Source organism: Diabrotica virgifera, chromosome 10 (assembly GCF_917563875.1).
Source record: "Diabrotica virgifera virgifera chromosome 10, PGI_DIABVI_V3a".
Taxonomy (NCBI): Eukaryota; Metazoa; Arthropoda; class Insecta; order Coleoptera; family Chrysomelidae; genus Diabrotica; species Diabrotica virgifera.
In genome coordinates this window covers 53,672,415-53,691,532 of record NC_065452.1, presented here as the reverse complement: position 1 = coordinate 53,691,532, position 19,118 = coordinate 53,672,415, and the positions used below count along the sequence as shown (strand labels likewise).

Sequence of the window (19,118 nt, the reverse complement as noted above, 5' to 3'; positions counted from 1 at the left end):
CTAATGTAAATAATATATATTTTACAACTCTCAATGTGTTGACGGGTAACAAGTCCCTAAATGAACCAACTTAGTACTGGATACAAAAGATCCTTTTCTGACTAGTGGTTCTAAATAATAATCGCAAGTAAAACTAGTACCTTCCTGAGGGGATGGGTACTAGGGATTTATTCAAATATAATATAAAAAAAATTAATAGTTAACGTTAAATAATATTTACAAAAATCTAATACAAATTGAAAAATTATGAAATAAGTTGAATTATTTTAAATTTAGGTGAATTGAACTAATATTATTTTTAAATTAACTGAGAAAACAAGTCTAAAATTAATACGAACCAAGGGGAACGAACATGTATGGGGAGAATCTTCGAGCTCGAAACTTCTACCAAGAATTATATAAATTTGGGGGAACAGTACTAACTGTTAGGCATGGTTATTATAACTAAAATGTACTTAAATTTGTAGAGAAAGAAAAAAATATTTATGTGTAATTAAATTATGAACTTATGTGTATCTAACTTAAATGTCCTGAATATTACAAAAAAAAACAGTATAAGTCTTTAACTAGTATGAATAATTGTCCCCCAAAACAAACCCTTTTTCACGCGTTCCAACACTGATCCTTGGTGTGTGGTACCAAATCCGTGGTACGAAGTTAACACCGAAGTGGTGCAACTGCCCAATAGCTAATGAACCTGTCCCTCGGAGGGTGCAGGATGATGAACCAAAACAAAACAAATGGGACTGTATCCTTAGACTTGTTCCCTGGTTGACTGAATCTTGGAAGTGTCTGCTCTCGGTGTTAGAGAGGGTTTACCAGCGGTAATAATAGATTTCTCCCGAATGGCTAAAAACAAAATATTCCCAGTTTATTCCTAATAAAACATGTCAGAAAAAGAAGTAAAAAAGAGAAGTTAATGACCCAATGACTTTCACTGACCCAAAAAAACCTATCTACCTTGACATTTTAACCATAGGTTTTGATCAGACTTTTAACAACTATGGCCTTGATTCGAATAGACAAGAAAACTTACAATAATAGGTTTTTTTCAAAAGAAGTTGTACATGTATGGTATAAAGAAATAGGTACTGTGAAAATATATGAACATATTAGATATGGGAAAAGAATTATGAAGTCTATGAAGTAAAATTTAGTAGGTTTCAAGAAGTAATGATATAATTGGCAATAGGTTTTCATAACTGGAAATTTTTTTATGAACATAACCCCATATTAAGAATGTTATTAAAGATCTTTTCTGGATACATGATAGACACTGCAACATTCTACATAAAAGCCAATCGATGACTTAATTTAAATTCAATCCATAATGAGAATAATATTATAATTGCCACAATTATGACACCATATTGAAAAAACTATTATAAAAAACATACCGGTGTGAGATCCTTTTTCTTACAGTTTCATTATTCCGTCACTTTAATTCACTCAACTTTCTATAACTTGCAACAACAATAATGGAACTATGCAACTGGAAATAACTTATTTTAATTATATAATTAGAAAACTCACGCCGCCATTCTTATTGACACTCCCAAGACCAATGCTTCCCTCTTCACCGTTCCGGCTTCGTGACAGCTAGCGGCCGGTGTTCAGTACCAACCTCAAGAAATATCAATGTGACCACCATACACCCAGTATGACGTCACCAAGGGAATTTTGTACGAACTGGTTTTTAATATTCTAAGAAAATACTTTTGACAATAATTAAATAAGGTGTTCCCATTAATAATTAATTAAATAAGTGATGGAACGTCACATTCCCCTCCTACTGGAAGAAAAAAAAATTTAATCCAAATTTTTTTTTATGCTCTAAATATTAAACTAAAGTAGTAGTAGTGTATTATTTATCGTTGATTCGCAAGATTACAAATAACCACAACTAAGGATCAAGGGAAAGCACTGCAGCAAATAACCTGAATTGCAGAAGATCACCCGAAGTCCTATTAAAAGCGACTGAGGTTTTGCCGTAAAAGACACACAAACTAAATATGAGACTAAATTTATAATGACAAATAAGTGTCGAATTGGCAGCAAATCCAAAGTTGGACTATCCATGGACATCAGATTTATAATGGGTATATCCAAGGACGAACAACCAGGCAAAGGTGTGAGCCAAATCGTACAATAACGCAAGTAAATATACTAAAGTTACCAAATAAATCAAGAAAATTAGTGAAGAATCGAACACTCAATCCAAAATTGGACCAACAATGGACACCAGATTCGTAATGGCATATCCAGAGAAGAACAATCAGGAAGATTTATGGAACAATTCTTACCAATACCGAATAATACAAATAGTAAACATACCAAAGGAATCCAAAACACATTAACCAAAATAAATGGGGAATCGGACACTCAATCCAAAGTCAGACTATCAATGGACACCAGATTCGCAAAATCATATCCAATGAAGAACGACCAGGAAGATTTATGGACCAATTCACATCAATACTAAATCATATAAATAAATAAGTGAAGAATCGGACACTTCATCCAAAATCGGACTATCAAAGGACACCAGATTCACAAAAGCATATCCAAAGAAGAACGATCAGGAAGGTTTATGGACCAATTCTCACTAATACTAAGTAAATAAACTAAATTAGCTCTACATCTACCCTCATCCGGTAATGTGAGCCTATCTGAACTAAATAATAGAAATAAAGGATGAACTTATAAGTTCTATGACTCTATGGCAACTACAAAATATGACGGGAACAAACTCCCAATTTTTTTTATAAGACTGTATATTCATTTGAACATACATAGGATTATCCAGGAGATATTCCTGAATCTAAGCAACAACTAATGCCTAAGGAAAGAAGGGGAATCTACTAAAAAGAAAATCAATAATTTGTCCCGATGGGTTAATCACTAACATTACGACTCTACGTATATGGATAGTCAAAGCATCAATATACTATGAAATAAGAGACATAAAATAAGCAAACTAAACTTCCCTATTATCGTGTGAAAATGTGTCTGGAATATTTGGACTAATTACACAAGAACGGCTAGGAAATGTTGCGCACCATTTCCCGACCGGAAATATTATCATGCATAAACATCCGCAAACTCAATCATGAAAGACATGGATTACGAAATCGGATAGCAGTGATCAGTTGCTGAATTTCGAACCCACGTATTCACCAACTTTGAGCATTAACAGACTAGTTCATAAGAAGAAATATGAAAGACTCAAGCACTCATCTATAAACCAAAATTCCAAACTCATTCCAAAATTATACTGTGGAGAAAATAAAGACCTGAATTATTGTAAAGTATCTAACATATCCGTGACAAATGTAATAGCGTAACCCAATAACAAATTAAAAACCACATCTTTCCAATATGGCAAATCCAATAACATTATATAAAAATAATATATAAAAAAAATAATAAGTAGGTAATCAAATATCCAACATATAACACATAATCTAAGATATGGTAGTGTAACATAGTTCCATCTATATTCAGCGAGAGTACTAATATGAGCCTACATATCCAAATATCTAAATATATAATAATCAACAGCTCTTTTATTGTAAGAGGTTGAGTAAGCAAACCGAAAATACAAGTGGAGGTTATCAAACTTGGTAATACTACTGCCTGGATTAATACTGAAGAGTATTGATCCCTAATGATTAAACTGCAATTCATAATACAAAAAAAATGATAAACTCGTATAAGCGGTATTACAGAATAATTCTTCGGTACCTAGTACTTAAGAAGTGAGAAGTCATTAAACCATGCCGAAGGATGAAAATTGAACTATGGACTTGCACTATCGAGTGATTAAAAAATTAAACCTAATTCTAATCCATAATTAAAACGGGCTAAAGGCAACCACAGGAAGGGATTAGCTCAACAACCCTGTTAAGCTAATCTTCTTCCGATGAAGTTGAATCAGCATCGTCCATGGTATTGTCAGGCAGTAAATCCTTTACATGAAATTGACCAATTCGCTTATTAGTCGAATTGTCCTTTAATTCATAAATCAAAGGAGATACTACCCTTAATACAGTACACGGAACATATTTCTGGCACAACTTTGCAGAAATGGCATCACCCTTACTGGATTTGACAAAATTGCGCTTTAAGACTCGATCACCAACAAAGAATCGCAGATCTCGTTTCCTCAAATTATAGTGCTGCTGGTTCCTTAGGTAAGAAGATTTTAACTTCTTCCTAATGTCTGAGAAAATATGAGGTAACGTCTGGAGATCATCTAAGCGATGAAGTTTCTCAGATATTTGAGGAAGGTTTTCGGAATTGTCTGAAATTAATCCAAAATAATCACCTGATAACGCAACATTCCTACCAAAATTCAGATATGCTGGGGAGCACTGGGTCACTTCATGGACAGAAGTCCTTATGGCCTGAGCTATGGAATGGATATATTGATCCCAAGCTCGGTGATCCGGGTAGGTATAGGACCTTAGAGCTGTGACAATACTGCGATTTACTCTCTCAGTATGATTTGCTTGTGGATGGTAGGCAGCATTGTAAAAGGTCTTTTGAACCTTATATTTAGCTAAAAGATCTTTAAAGGCCTTTGATACAAACTGAGGACCATTGTCACACGACACAATTTGGGGAACACCATACACCAGAAAGACTTATTCCTCCAAATATTTTAAAATTGCTGGAGTTGTGGCCTGACGAAGAGGACAAACCAAAGGAAATTTAGTGAAATAATCCACAACTACCAGGCAATAGGTATTACCCTTGTAGCTCCGAGGGTACGGTCCAATGAGATCCACTGAGATCATCTGCCAAGGAAAATTGATGTTTCTGAAGGAACCCATAAGTCCAGCTTGTGGTAGGTTACTTGGTTTACAAGTAGCACAAACCATGCATTTAGAAATGTGCCTTTTAATAGACTTCCGCATGCCAGGCCAATAATATAATTCAGCAATGCGGTGATATGTCTTATAAAACCCAAAATGACCAGCTGTAACTTCATCATGAAACATATGCAGAATATTTTCCCTATTTGGCGTAGGCACAACTATTTTCCACTCCGACATGTTGGATAAGGACTCTATCGGACTAAAGGTGTGTTTGTACAGAACATTATTCTCTACCTTAAAATCAGGATATTTTTGTGGGTCTTGAGTAACCCTATCAATCATATTCTGATACCCTATCCGCCCACGTTGGGCGCCAATGTAACCAGAAAGAAGGAGATTTTCTGTTGGAGTGAATGCACAGAGAGTGATAAACTCCAACAGAAGTAGGAATAAGAAGATCTACTTAATGTAGCCAAAGGAACAACAATGTGGCTTCTGCGTTGAAGAAGCTGAAGTCTAAAATACTACTTTGCAGTAGTACTTGTATGGAAAGATGCCAAGTCGAAGAGTATAGAATTGATATAGGACTGAAGATGAAAATTATGAATAGATAGATGTAACTTGAATAGCTAGCTCAATATTCAAGAGAATGGCCACTTTACACTCAAGGAAGGATTCGGCCAATTTGCACGGCTATTTCTGGCTGGACAATAAATTAAAGGAAATGACAATGATGGCTAGAAAAAAGATATTAAGACAATGTTCACAAAATAGATAGAGTAAATATAGTAATATAATGAAAATAGAATAAATTTTTGGGCGCCAGAAGAAGTATAACTGGGTTAACTCTCTTCCAGGTATTCTACGCTGCTATAGAGTATATTAAATTTGTAATAAAAGTATATTAAATGTACAAATATAGAGGAGTAATATGAGAAAAAAAAATATGCACAATAAATATATATTTATTAAATTTAACTACTAGATGTTCACAATCTCCGAGTTAAGATAAGTAACTAGTCTGTGACTCTAACATGACAAAAAAATGATACTAGTGAAAGTCAATTAAAAAATTATCACACAAATGTGATCTAAGAATAATCTTAATAAGGTTAGAAAATCTGAATAAGGGTACCTCTAATACAGAAAGTACAACTTACACCTAGATTAGTATGAACCCTTCACCAAATAACACTTGTACGATTTTAATACGTACACCCTAATTGAATACTACCTGATAATAGAATAAGGAAAATACCTAATGTAAATAATATATATTTTACAACTCTCAATGTGTTGACGGGTAACAAGTCCCTAAATGAACCAACTTAGTACTGGATACAAAAGATCCTTTTCTGACTAGTGGTTCTAAATAATAATCGCAAGTAAAACTAGTACCTTCCTGAGGGGATGGGTACTAGGGATTTATTCAAATATAATATAAAAAAAATTAATAGTTAACGTTAAATAATATTTACAAAAATCTAATACAAATTGAAAAATTATGAAATAAGTTGAATTATTTTAAATTTAGGTGAATTGAACTAATATTATTTTTAAATTAACTGAGAAAACAAGTCTAAAATTAATACGAACCAAGGGGAAAGAACATGTATGGGGAGAATCTTCGAGCTCGAAACTTCTACCAAGAATTATATAAATTTGGGGGAACAGTACTAACTGTTAGGCATGGTTATTATAACTAAAATGTACTTAAATTTGTAGAGAAAGAAAAAAATATTTATGTGTAATTAAATTATGAACTTATGTGTATCTAACTTAAATGTCCTGAATATTACAAAAAAAAACAGTATAAGTCTTTAACTAGTATGAATAATTGTCCCCCAAAACAAACCCCTTTTCACGCGTTCCAACACTGATCCTTGGTGTGTGGTACCAAATCCGTGGTACGAAGTTAACACCGAAGTGGTGCAACTGCCCAATAGCTAATGAACCTGTCCCTCGGAGGGTGCAGGATGATGAACCAAAACAAATGGGACTGTATCCTTAGACTTGTTCCCTGGTTGACTGAATCTTGGAAGTGTCTGCTCTCGGTGTTAGAGAGGGTTTACCAGCGGTAATAATAGATTTCTCCCGAATGGCTAAAAACAAAATATTCCCAGTTTATTCCTAATAAAACATGTCAGAAAAAGAAGTAAAAAAGAGAAGTTAATGAGGAGAGGTTTTTAGAAAAGAACTACAAAAAACCGACCTTTCACTGACCCAAAAAAACCTATCTACCTTGACATTTTAACCATAGGTTGTGATCAGACTTTTAACAACTATGGCCTTGATTCGAATAGACAAGAAAACTTACAATAATAGGTTTTTTTCAAAAGAAGTTGTACATGTATGGTATAAAGAAATAGGTACTGTGAAAATATATGAACATATTAGATATGGGAAAAGAATTATGAAGTCTATGAAGTAAAATTTAGTAGGTTTCAAGAAGTAATGATATAATTGGCAATAGGTTTTCATAACTGGAAATTTTTTTATGAACATAACCCCATATTAAGAATGTTATTAAAGATCTTTTCTGGATACATGATAGACACTGCAACATTCTACATAAAAGCCAATCGATGACTTAATTTAAATTCAATCCATAATGAGAATAATATTATAATTGCCACAATTATGACACCATATTGAAAAAACTATTATAAAAAACATACCGGTGTGAGATCCTTTTTCTTACAGTTTCATTATTCCGTCACTTTAATTCACTCAACTTTCTATAACTTGCAACAACAATAATGGAACTATGCAACTGGAAATAACTTATTTTAATTATATAATTAGAAAACTCACGCCGCCATTCTTATTGACACTCCCAAGACCAATGCTTCCCTCTTCACCGTTCCGGCTTCGTGACAGCTAGCGGCCGGTGTTCAGTACCAACCTCAAGAAATATCAATGTGACCACCATACACCCAGTATGACGTCACCAAGGGAATTTTGTACGAACTGGTTTTTAATATTCTAAGAAAATACTTTTGACAATAATTAAATAAGGTGTTCCCATTAATAATTAATTAAATAAGTGATGGAACGTCACATACTGATCTGTTAATAATGTTTTTATGGGGTGTTTATCTTGAATTTTAGAGATTAGTTTAATAAAATCACCTGTCATCTGATTTCTGGAAGTAACTACAAATGCATATCTGGTAAAATGATCTACAAGTAAGTGGAGGTATTTTTTTGTTGAACGATTGCCAGCAAATCCTCCTATTGTATCTAGGGACATTATCTGGAAGGGTTCTTTTGCCGGACCTAATTGTGACAAGAGACCATATTTTGGACCTACTCTTGTTTTATTTTTACAGCATATCTCGCATTTCTGGCAGATATCTTTTGCCAGTAAATCCAAATTATTAATGAAGTAAAAATTCCTAATTTTGTTAATTACTTTACCAGCACAAATATGACCATACAATTTGTGAATTTCTGTTATTAACTTCACTCCAAAATCTTTGGATAAAATTATTTTTTTCTGGTTCTTCCTTAATTTATAGAATACATCTTGGTTAAAAATTGTTCCTGTCATTTTATCTATAGCTTGTCGATTATTATTCTGGTCTTGTTTTATCTCAGTTAATGTCACTAGGTTCACTGTTTTTATAAATGTTTCTGCATTTTCTATATTTTCCAAAACTGGGTTTCTAGAAAGGCAGTCTGCTTCTACATTTTCTTTTCCAGGTTCATATTTAATGTCGAAATCAGATTGTGAAAGAAAATGAGTAACATCTCCTAATTCTTCATCTGGTCTTGTACGAAGTTCTCTTCCCTCAAGGGGCTTATGATCAGTAATAACGACAAATTTTCTTCCCATTAGCCAGTATTGCCAAAATTTTAATGCTTCTTTAATTGCCAGGCATTCTAAAAAAATTGCTTTTTTGTTTTTCTGATATGTGTTCAATTTTTTTGAAAAGTAAGCCACAGGTTTCATTTCTCCATCTTCTTGTTTTTGTTTGAGAACTGCACCAACTCCTAAAATACTAGCATCGGTATATATAATTGTAGGAGCATTTCGGTCAAAAATAGCTAGAATAGGTTCAGAGCAGAGGATACTCTTTACCATATCAAAGGCTGTTTGGCAGCTTAAAGACCAGTGAAATTTAATATCTTTTCTAAGTAAATTATGTAATGGCTCTAATAACCTAGCTGAGTCTTTTATATATTTGTGGTAAAAATTTACTTTTCCCAAAAACTGTCGTATTTTTTTTCTGGTATCTGGTGCTGGAAAATTTCTGATCGATATTAAATTATCATGTAAAGGACAAACTGAATTGTTTCCCACAATGTGCCCCAAATATTTTACCTCTTCTCTTGCAAAATTACATTTTAGAAGTTTGAGCCTAAATCCCTCTTCAAGAATGGCTTCTATGAGTCTTTCAATGTGCTCTAAGTGTTCTTCAAATGATACTGAAAATATTAAAATATCATCTATGTAATTTATACAAAATGGATTTAAATTATGTTTTCTGATAATATTACTTAAAATCCTTTGAAATATTGCTGGTGATGTTTTAAGCCCAAATGGTAAGCATTTCCATTGCCAATGACCATCTTGTGTAACAAAAGCTGTCTTATATTTATCTTTATTCCGAACTGGAATACACCAAAAAGCAGAATTTATATCTAAAGTAGTAAAGAATTTAGCATTCCTTGTTTTGGTCAAAATCTCGTCAATTAATGGAAAAGGTTGTGGTTCGGGAACAATTAATTTGTTTAATTCACGAAAATCAATGCATAATCTTGTTTTAGATCCTTCATCTTTTTTAAGAGCCAATGTAACAGGTGCTGCAAAGGGCGAAGATGATTCTTCTATTAAATTTGCTTTTAACAATTGTCCAATTTGAAATTCTATCTCTTTTTGGTCCTCTATTGAGCATCTATATGGCTTCTTTGCGACAAATTTATGTTCTAAAAGTTTAATTTGAGCTTCATAATTTTGAACTTGCCCAATATCAAATTTATGTTTTGCAAAAATATTGTCATATTTATTTAGTAATATTTCTATTTTACTTTTCTGCTCTGGCTGTAAATGTTCTAATTTTGCTTCAAAAAGCTCTGTGGGAATTCCTTCATTAAAGTTTATTGAATATTCTGTCAAATTAACATTGTGATTAAACTTTTCAATCTTCTCTTCAATATCTAGATCTAATCTTTGATAAATTTCTAAATCAAAATCTTGTTTCATTTGAAAATTCAAAATAGAATCCAATCCAAGTAGAATATCATACTCGAAATATTCATCATTAATTACAAAAAGATTAACATTTTTCTCAATTTTATTAATTTTCATTTTTGCAATTAGTTTTCCTGTAAAATTTGTTCTGCCATTTATCGTTTTAAACATATTCCTATCTTCATGAATAACTAATCCCAACTTACCTGCTACCTTCGAATTCAGAAGAGTAACATTCGAACCTGGGTCATAGATTCCACATAATTCTCTATTATTTAGGAATACTTTTAATTTGATCAATGGCAGCACATTCAGTTTTTTTGATCGGTTACCGTTTCATTTAATGTCTCCTGTAGCAATATTATTAACATAATATTGAATATCATTTGATTTGTTTTCTTGTATTGTCCTTCTATCTTTTTGCTTTAAACGACACATTGCCTCTGGATGAAACCTCCCAGGGAATCCTTTTTTATCACAATATTGACAACTATTTTTTTCTTTTGGTATTATTGTATTTAATTTGGTATTTATACAAAATTTGGGTTTGTCTCTGATTTTTTTTTCTTGCTTATAACCGAACTCTCCAACTTTCGTAACTCACCTATCAATTTTTCCATTGTTGTAACCTCAGGCTCTATTAATATTATTTTGTATATGAATTGGCAAATTTGTCACAATTAAATCGATTAATATATCAATAGGAAAATCATTACCACCTACATACTTAAAAGAATAAGCTTTTCTATGATTATCAAAAGCCTGTTTGACAAAAACTATCTAAAAAATTAACTTTCCATACCTCAAAACTGTTATTTAAGCCTAATGTTATTATTTTTGATTCAAACCATTCCTTTGCTATTCCATCAAGAAACAGACGTAGAATCAAAATCTTGTCTTTATCAGCATCCACCACCTCACATCGCGAACATTCTAATTCGAAGGTCTTGAGCCATGAATTCATTGGAACATTTTTACCATCAAAATTTCGAAGTACGAAATCATCTTTTATTTTTTTGTAATTTTTCTTTTCAACTTTAGGTATACTAGTATCACCAAGTTTCTGGAGCAACTCGACTAATGGTGGAGATTGTTCAATCGCTTTTTTCTTCTCATACACTGGTAATAAGGTCTGTTTTAGGTACTCATTTTGATAAACCACATCACCATCTGAATCAAAATAAATCACTTTCAAATTATCATCTAATGAAATGGTACATGTTCTAAAGCATCCTCTTGATTTCATGGATGCTAAAACATTTTTTACTTTTTTCAGACGAAATAGTTCAGAATGATAATCTTGAAGTTGCTTTTCAGCAGGCATTTCATAATAGAAAGGTGACTGTGTTGGCTGCAACCACTTAAATTTACATACATTATTCTTACTATCAGTACTGCTTGCTTCTATAGCAATACAAATTTTCATTGATGTAATATTCATCCTTAATTTGTACAAATAACAGTTTGAAAATCTATTTTTATCACTATTTTGGCTTGGTCAGCTTAAGTTCTTGATTTATAAGAGTAGTTTCATACTTCTTATTCGTGTAAGAGATAGCCGTATGAATTCATCTAAAAAAGAGAATCAAGAACATGCTATTTCTTACTCTGAGTTTTTGACAACTATCAAATAATTATTTACAAATGTCATTCAAACTAAAATTACACAGTCATGCCACCTAAAACTATAAATAACTTAAAATAACTAAATGTGGTTTTATTGAAAATAAACATAGTTTTATTTTTACATATTTAACTCTATTTGGGATTGGGACATTTGTAGGTATTACATATATCTCATTTGTTTGAATGTAGCTCAACCTAAACTTATTCTTCAGAGCATGTTTGGTTATCTCGTGTTAATCTTATTTGTGATAGTCTAGTCGCAACATAGGGGGTCCCGTGGGCACTTTTAGCTCACCGCGATTTGATAGTGATTTTATAGGTTTTTTGGATCGCTGAATCCAATGGAAGTGGTCTGGAAGCCCAAATGTGGTGCGTTTAATTGTTATTAACAAATTATGGTAAAATTAGGTGTTTTTCAGGAATTAGTCTTCTCTGGTGTATTTTTTGGTCGCTGAATCGAATGCGACTAGTCGCAGTTACTCAAAATGTGTTCTTATTTTATTAATAACAAAGTAATTGTTTATTTGTCGAAAAGCTCGAAATGCGTTATCTACCGCAAGTATGTAGTCTTTTTCATAGTATTTTTATACGCTAAATCGATTGTTACTAGTCGTGATAGCATAAACCACGTTCCGACTTTGCTATTAATAAATTATTGCAAAATAACGGTTTATAGTACGTTTACCCGCGGTTTTTGCTCTAAATTTTAAAAAACCACTTGGACTGACATGAAATTTGGCATGCACGTAGCTAACATGTCCAATAAAACAAGTGATATTGTGTCGATGTGTGCTTTTACCCTGGGGGTGAGTTTCACGTCGTTTCGGGGGGTGAAAAAAGAAACCTTTAAAATATGTCCGGAATTGGATAAACTGATTAATTCTAAGTAACTTTTGTTCTATACATTTTTTCACTACGTCCATACTTTTCAAATTATTTGCGAGTGAATATGTTCATTTTTCAACAAAAAAACCAAATATCTCGAAAAGTATTGACTTAGTGAAAAAACTGTATAGAACAAAAGTTGCTTAGAATTAATGAGTTTATCCGCTTCCGGACTTATTAAAGGTTTCTTTTTTCACCCCCGAAAAGTGGTGAAACTCACCTACAGTGTAAAAGCAGACATCGGCACAATACCACCTGTTTTGTTTGACATGTTAGCTACGAGCATGCCAAATTTCATGTCATTCCAAGTGGTTTTTTTTTTAATTTAGAGCAAAAAGTGAGTAAACGTACTATAAACCGTTATTTTTGCAATAATTTATTAATAACAAAGTCGGAACGTGGTTTAAGCTATCACGACTAGTGACAATTGATTTAGCGTATAAAAATACTATGAAAAAGACTACAAACTTGCTGTAGATAACGCATTTCGGGCATTTCAGCGAATAATCAATTATTTTGTTATTAACAATATAAGAACACATTTTGAGTAATCGCAACTAGTCATATTCGATTCAGCGACCAAAAATACACCAGAGAAGACCTTAACACTATCAATTTATTTACAGGGCTTCTAATAATTCCTGAAAAACACCTAATGTTACCATAATTTGTTAATAACAATTAAACGCACAGCATTTGGGCTTCCAAACCACTTCCATTGGATTCAGCGACCAAAAAAAAACCTACAATACCAGCATAAATCGCGGCGAGCTAAAAGTGCCCACGGGACCCCCTATGTTGCGACTAGGACTACACTATGAGGCAAATACACACATTTTCCCACAATTTCTATTAGCTCATTGGGGACGACATTCGTCAACATTTTTGTTTTTCCATAGTTTATCTTGAAGTGAGTATATGTATATAATTGAAGAAAATTTCTCAGTCATTTAAAAGGAGAAAATTCTATTTATATTATAGTCACATAAAACTAAGAACAACTTCATTTCATTCTGGAATAATTCTATAAAGCCAGTATATGAGAGTATTTTGAGTGTAGGCAATTATTTTCCATCCAACGCTAATTTGACAATTGTGGAGTTAAATATTCAGAGAATTGGGAGTTCAGGGTAAATTGAGATTGTTAACTGTGCCATATTTGTGGTGATGAAGTATATAAGAGGGAGGGTAATATAATTATGTATCTGCGTATGAGTGGCTTTCGCAGGCATAATCTGGCGGATACACTGAGGGCTGAGGAAGCGGAACATCCTTTCAAATTCCGGTCTTGGTTCTACAATGGAGAATATAAGTTGCCAGCGTTTCACCCTGATTTTAACTAGCTCTTGTAAATCGGTAACACGGCCCTTAGGAAAATAGCTTCATTTTCAGTCAAAATTATTTCTGAAATTTTATCACATTATTATTACATTTTTATTTAGAATACTTTATTGATAGATACCAGGTATCTTTAACATTTTTACCTGGCATTTTTTACTTCAGTATACTTTTAAACATAACAGTCATTGGCAGGGCTGGTGATAATTTTTTCAGGGGGGCGTTAAATGAAAAACAATGGGAATTAGTGGCACAGGACCGACAAACATGGAAGGCAATAGTAAACGAGGCAAAGACTCACGAAGAGTTGTAACGCCATTGATGATGATGATGATGATGATGATGATGATGATGCGTTAAATGAAAATCAATCATAATCTGGACCGGAGCAAAACAACAATGATGCCAAAATAAACAAACCATCAAATCAAGAGATAGAGAAAATAATAAAGCAGCTGAAGAATAACAAGAGTCTAAGAGAAAATAGTATCCGAGCAGAAATATTCAAGGAACCCGGATAACTATTAATCAAAAAATAACTAACGTCATCAGACCAATTTGCAATAAAAAAATATGAAAAAATATTTTTATGAAACGCTTTTCTTTAGTTACGAGTGACTAAAATTAAACATATTATAAAAAAATCAACTAAAAAGCCAAAAATAAAAAAATTGAAAAAACACATTCGTCAAAGAAAAGCGTGGCGCGTCTTCATCGAATAAACGGTTTTCGCACCGCGCTTTTCTTTAACGAATGTGTTAAGATTTTTTCAATTTTTTTATGTTTTCATGTTTATTAAAATATGTATAAAACATATGATACATACATATGGTACATATGTACAAACATGAAAATTAGTCGGAATGGGCAAAAAATTTGAAACTGTATTGTTTATTTATGAAACATAACGTAAACAATTAAAGTAAAAAGTGAAATTATGTATAGTTCATATAATTAGCTACAATCTGTAAAAGTTTCAAGTTCCTTCATTGTAAAAAACAAGAGAAATTAAGCATTTTCCGTTAAAATCGTTTTTTTTTTAAACAATTAATACATATACAAAAAAATTTGTTTTGACTATTCGTGTATTGTTCCGGAGAATGCATATGTCTGCAAGTTTTTAGTTATTTGCATTGAAGAAAAGGCAGTCAAATTAACGTCCAAAGATTTGACCCAAACGATTGAACTAAAGAAAAGCGTTTAATTAATTAATACGACAAAACGAATTCTAATGTTATTTGGAGTACAAAACGTCTCTGCCGGTGGTTTTTCTAAGACTACGATAAAAACACGAATTTTTTGAATTCGAGGTTTGGTTGAAGTTTTGTTTCGTATCGTATTGAAATTTGATACGAATAAACGCCGATTTATTGTTTAGTTATGAAGCATAACTTAAACAATTAGTGTCCCCATTCACCGTCAATTATTCTCATAATTCCTATTACTTACAACTTCCTCTTTTTCTATCCTACTCTCTCTCTTCTTTAACTTACTCACCCCCCCTTTCAAATTTTCCTCTTTCCTTCACTGCTTCCAAACTCCTTTACACAACTAATCATTACTAACTACATGAACCTTAACCTTAACCTTATTAATTCACCCTACTATCTTCTCACTTCTCTTTCATTTCATTACTTCATTCAGTTTCAATTCCACACCCTATCTTTTCTCAATCCCTCTCTTTCCCTTATTAGACTTGTCTTTCTACCTTACACCACAGTCCTCTACTTTTTGTCTTTGACTGATTCCAAATATTTTTATTTTTATTTCTCCAATTAACATTTCATCACTTAATTTCAGTTCTCACATTCAGACCCATTATTGTTACATTTAAATTATATCAATATTCTTTTTCTTACTTTGGTTTTACTAATATTATTTTATTCAGTACATTTTCAATATTAATTTCATTTTAATTTCATTCTTGTATCAACTGGACTCAGCTATAGTCATACATTTCTTTATCTTCCTTTTCACATACCCTCACTTTGTCACAAGAATTCTCTCAATTTAAAAAAAAACATCTCATAATAATTACAATCCTGTTCATTTGCATATTGCATACTATTAAGTATATTGACTGTATCCTAACTCATATCCATTATTAACAATTTCCATTTACATTTAATAACAATAATTTTCCTTTTACATATACAACCACCAATACAATTTAGATTTAAATAACTTGCCTACCTATTAATTCTTTTGTACAACAATATTCCAACTAATATTTATTCTTTTTTCTCTCTCACCATCATCTGTTTTTATCTTTTGTTTATCATTATTAATAGCAGCTCATACTTCCTGTTTATCAATTTGATCATAAGGGCCCGTTGTTCGAACGCTAATCAACATTGATCACTATCAAATATTTAATTACTGTCACAACTGTCAATGTCAACTTTGGTTGGGTTGCTGAAAACATAGTTAATTATAATTATGAGATTAGTTAGTCAATTAACATAACAATTATTAACATAATTGATTAACTAATTTCATAATTGTCATCAATAATTATGTTTTCGGCAACCCAACCAAAGTTGACATTGACAGTTGTGACAGTAATTAAGTATTTGATAGTGATCAATGTTGATTAGCATTCGAACAACCGGCCCTAAATGTTATAGTATACAGTCAACTTAAAATAATCTTATATTCTAAATAAATTTTGTAAATCACAATTTTCTTTTCAAAAAACAATAGATTTAAAATGTTAGACATTTTCAGATATTAAAATCATTATCATATTATCATTGTTTTGGATCATGACCTTTTGCTAATAACCATTGAAAATCGACTACCTTTTTCTCTACTGTCAATGTCACTCCAAACAGTTCCTTACACACTTTTGACACTTGGTAGTCAGCGTTGGCCTAAGATGGTTGATTAAGTTTCCTGGTAGGGTTTCACCATGTTCCCGGAGGTTATATCTTGTAACATCGGCGGTTAGCCTGTTTAATACTACTTTTAAATAATGTAAATCGAATTATAAATTCAACCATTGTTTGGTTCTGGGGCTATTTAGCAAGTATTCAAGTAAGTAATCTTAACCACACTTTTCTAACTTTCAAAATTTCAACCATGTTTCAATTTTAATAGTGGGATTACTTATTTTATTGTAGATTCACTGATGATGGACCGTTAGGTCTGAAAACGTTCTGAATTGGACACATTTTATTCAATCCATTGGGATTTTTTAGATTTTAATAAATATACCAAATGAATAGAAGTGGTTTTTACTTCATGTCAGAGTTTTTTTAAACAACTAACGTAAAAAGTGAAATTATGAATAGTTCATATCATTAGCTACAATCCGTAAAAGTTTCAAGTTTCTAGATTGTAAAAAACAAGAGAATTTAAGCATTCTCCATTAAATCTTTTTCTTTATTTAAACAATTAATAAACATATTTTTTTATTGACTCTTCGTGTATTGTTCCCGCGAATGCATATGTCTGAAAATTTTCATTCATTTGCATTGAAGAAAAGTCAGTCAAATTAACGTCTATAGATTTATCTAATAATAAATAGTCGGTCGTCATAGTCGCCAAGTAACGGTCGAATCCATCAATTGTCTATAGATTTGATGCAAACTATTGAAGTAAAGAAAAGCGTTTAAAAATAAGAAATTACCACAAGGCTGAAAAAATGTTAAAATTACCTACCAAATTATTTACAAGATAGTGGAAGTAGAATTTAATTTAACCTTATCTTAGAAGCTATACTACGACAAACTGGTATAGAGATACATAGTGTATCATAATAAAAAGTTGTCCATCCCTTTTGAAGATGATATAGCAGTATTGCCACTACCTTTTCATGTTTATCATTTACGTCTGTATTACCAGAATATATCATCCGCTGCCCTTCCATCGTATTTCGCTTAGTCCAACGGTGTCTAACTTGTACTTGTCGATCTCTTGGCTTACTTGCTCCAGCTCCAATTTGCCAGTTTGCTGGTAAAGGCTTCTTTCATTCCATGCTCCTATGAATATGTTCCCTCTTGTGTCTATTTCCGTTTTTTTTTATTCTCGCTGTTTTTCTGTTTTAAATCTTACTCAATTCCTTTTTCTTTGATAATTAGGTCTGTCATCATTTGTGCTTTTATTTGTGAATTTTCATCTTATAGTCCATTCTTTCACGGTTTTTGCTCTAAATTTTAAAGAACCGCTTGGATTGACATGAAATTTGGCATAATCATAGCTAACATGTCAAAGAAAAAAAGTGATATTGTGCCGATGTGTGCTTTTGCCCTGGGGGTGACTTTCATCCCCTCCTGGGGGTGAAAAAATATATGTCCAAAATAAGTCCGGAAATGGGTAAACTGACTAATTTTAAGTAACTTTTGTTCTATAGAGCTTTTTCGCCAAGTCAACACTTTTCGAGTTATTTGCGAGTGAGTATGTTCATTTTTCAACAAAATAACCACATTTTTAGACGGTTTTTCGCAAATAACTCAAAAAGTAAGTATTTTGTCGAAAAAACGTTCTTAGCAAAATATAGCCTATAAAAAAATTTAAAAAATGGTGTACGCGTTAGGTCTCTGGATCTCGTAGAACCAGAGTAGTTATAGCCAATGAAAAATAGATTCATATTCACCAAATTTCAAATAGAATATTTCGACGTAAAACATCCTAAAAATTAAGCACTTTATGGGAAAAGCTCATTATAACATTTTTAAAGTGTTTAAAAAAAGCTTTCTTTTTGTTTTTACAAAAAGTTTCTAGCTTTAAATTTAAGCAAGTTACGTTCAAAATAAAGTTGGTCCCTTTTGTTTTTACAAATAAAAATCGGGAAGACCACCCCCTAATTAGCAACTTAAATGAAATTAATCGTTACCGCTCCACAAATTATTTTAATTATGTTGTGTTTATATGATCTGTAAGTTTCATCCATTTAAAGTGCTTATTTTTGAAAATATTTGGTTTCAAATTAAAATTTTTAAAAATTTAAATTTTGAAAAATATGCTTTTTTTCAAAATAACTTAAAAATTGTTAGAGATACCAAAACTCTCGAAAAACAAAAAAAGTCAGATTTGCTTTTCTGAATATCATGTATTTTTTTGTTTTTCTGTTAGACAAAAATTGATTGAGATTTGGTGTTTCTAAATTTGCATACATTCCTGATCAGTGACTCGTTCAACCCCTTTTAAATACAGCCCTTTCAATAATAAGGACTTTGAACCGATGAAACTTACAGATCATATAAACAATATATACACGAGTCAAGAAATTTGTAAAGTCGTAACGATTA

General features: G+C 31.9%; 1 long non-coding RNA gene across 2 annotated transcripts; it reads right to left on the bottom strand.

The window, feature by feature from the left end:
- Window positions 1–495: 495 nt before the first annotated feature.
- LOC126878698 (uncharacterized) lies at window positions 496–7,877 on the bottom strand. Of its 2 annotated transcripts, none has more exons than XR_007695737.1 (2): window positions 7,499–7,877; window positions 496–849 (listed from the first exon to the last, which is right to left on the bottom strand). It is a non-coding gene; the product is annotated as an uncharacterized LOC126878698 (long non-coding RNA). The 2 variants fall into 2 exon arrangements; XR_007695736.1 differs by lacking the exon at window positions 496–849 and adding an exon at window positions 6,052–6,922.
- Between the last annotated feature and the right edge of the window lie 11,241 nt (window positions 7,878–19,118).